The 2,327-nt window shown below is 37.9% G+C and overlaps 1 long non-coding RNA gene across 1 annotated transcript in view; it reads right to left on the bottom strand.

Moving 5' to 3' along the window:
- Positions 1 to 222: 222 nt before the first annotated feature.
- The window catches only part of LOC109516791 (uncharacterized), a 15,994-nt gene continuing 13,889 nt past the window's right edge, over positions 223 to 2,327 (bottom strand). Inside the window, exons 3-4 of the long non-coding RNA XR_002168414.1 lie at positions 458 to 461; positions 223 to 233 (exon numbers count right to left, since the gene is read on the bottom strand). This is a non-coding gene — a long non-coding RNA (uncharacterized LOC109516791). The remainder of the gene's footprint in view (positions 234 to 457; positions 462 to 2,327) is intronic.

Below are 2,327 nucleotides of genomic sequence, written 5' to 3'. Positions count from 1 at the left end.
AAAGTAAGTATTAAACCAAGGCTCAACTGCACTATAGACTGAGTACTAGTTTACCTTAGATGTGCACTTTATAATTTTATATTGCTCTGTTTTGATTCCCTACAAAGTGCTGTTAAAGGAGCTGTTGTGTGACAAAATGTTTGTTTCCATTGTTATTGATGACAGTTATATTGTGTGAGAGATTGTGTTCCAAGTGTGAATAAATGCTCCAAATGAAAAATGTTAATGTAAAACTTAAAACTGATATAGTTGTTTCAATAAATATTTGCATTTTGCACAAAGAAAACGGATCCATGATTCCATGTTGATGAGAGCATTAAAACGGGAAAAAAATAGGACAAAAAATATAAAAGGAAATTCAGAAACGATAAAACAATGTGTGAGTAATCACGATTAATTATGAGTTAATTATGACAGTTACATTTTTATTCACGATTAAATATTTTAATCATTTGACAGCACTAATATATATATATATATATATATGTACCGTATTTTCATGACCATTCGGCGCACCGTATTGTTGGGCGCAGTCTCAGTAACGGGTGCTATTTCTGTATTTGACACATACACAAAACGCACTGGTAAAACATATGCCAGCTTAAACATACGGCAGCATATATGCACGCTAAAACATACCAGGTATGTTAGCTTAAAGCATACGGTAGCAGCTAAGACATACGGACACACGCTAAAAACACGCTTTTAAACATAACATAAATGAGTAAGTACATAAGGACATAAATGCTTTTACTGTCACAGTATATCTGGTCGATCCCACCCAATGGCATACATAGGTCAAAGATTCCAAGACTGCAGCCAAAAGATTCTGGTATTTATAATTCCATGATTTCACCACTGCAGAATATGTAGATGTGGTCCTGACATATCTTAGCCTACACCTAAACTTAATTGTGCCACCTGCATCGCAGATGTCAACATTTTCTCATCAACAAGATGATACTTGACTCAACAAACTCACGACTTGATAGTTTTTTCCAGGGAAGTCCAAGAAATAAAAACCAGTATCAACTTCACCCAAAAGGAGGTAGACGACATTAAAAAACAGCAAATTAATGAAACTGACCAATGTAAAAACATGCAGACTGAAATCTACAAAATATGTGACAGTCTGCTCGTATTAACTGACAAGATGGACTACTTGGAAGGACAGTCAAAAAGAAAAAAACTTGGTAATTGATGGAATTGAGGAAATACAAGGAGAAATGTGGACTAAAACGGAGCAAAAAGTGCAAAAAATCTTCAAGGAGCAACTGCAGATAAAGGAGACAATCGAGGTGGAACGTGCCCATCGCACTGGAAGGCACGAACCGCGGAGACCTCGACCTAGGTCAGTTGTGGTGAAATTTGAAAAATACAAGGACACAACAAGGATTCTACAGAGAGCAAAATATTTAAAAGGCATCAAAATCTACATTGACGAAGACTTCACAGATGCTGTGCGTCAAAAAAGAAAAGAACTGCTTTCAACTTGAACAACTTGGACCCGGACTATCATTTCTTCAATCTTAATCACAGCATCACAAACTCCGAGTATTACATGGACGAAGAATTCAACACAAATGTATTACAGTAAATATTCCCATCCCGGGAATTCTATGAAAAGGAATATCCTTCACCCGGAACAAAAGCCTGTGCATTAACATTTTGACTACGATATTACATGTTACCGGAACTTACGTAAGAGGAAATTCCACTACCCGTAACCCGGATTGAGACGTCATGCCGCGGGAGCTTAAATACACGCAACGCCCACCCGTTGCTACGGAACGGCGACACCGAGACACATTTTCACTTCGCGTTTTTCGATCATCAGATTCGAAACGACGACGTGTAAGTGAGTTTTTATTGGCGTGCGTTTTACTGTAATTGTGAATGATTTTAACTTTATTCACTTAACGTCCTGTAGAACGCGGCACTAGCTTAAAAGCAGCACCCACTCGACACGACCAAACAGACGTGTTCGCTTCGTCGTTTACATTCATCAGATTCGAAACGAAGACGTGTAAGTGACTTTTTATTTGAATTTTGAATTGAATTGAATACAACTTTATTGTCAAATGTGCTGTACAGCACAGATGAAATTTCTTCCCTCTCAACATAAAACAAGAGGAGCCGCTGCGGGTGTCCGCGCCGCCATCAAAAGAAAAGTTAACAAAAAAATGACAAAATAATACAAGACAACACATGAGACACAGACAATCGTGCAATCTTAACCACCTTCCTGCATACACTTTGTTGTCTGAAGCAGTTATTGATGAAAGAGGAGCGAATCAAAGTGTCCTTTTCACCAGTGGATCAAAGAC

Source organism: Hippocampus comes, unplaced genomic scaffold (assembly GCF_001891065.2).
Source record: "Hippocampus comes isolate QL1 unplaced genomic scaffold, H_comes_QL1_v1.1 scaffold355, whole genome shotgun sequence".
Lineage (NCBI taxonomy): Eukaryota > Metazoa > Chordata > Actinopteri > Syngnathiformes > Syngnathidae > Hippocampus > Hippocampus comes.
The sequence above is the reverse complement of the archived record's forward strand: the minus strand, read 5'-3'. Positions and strand labels throughout refer to the sequence as shown.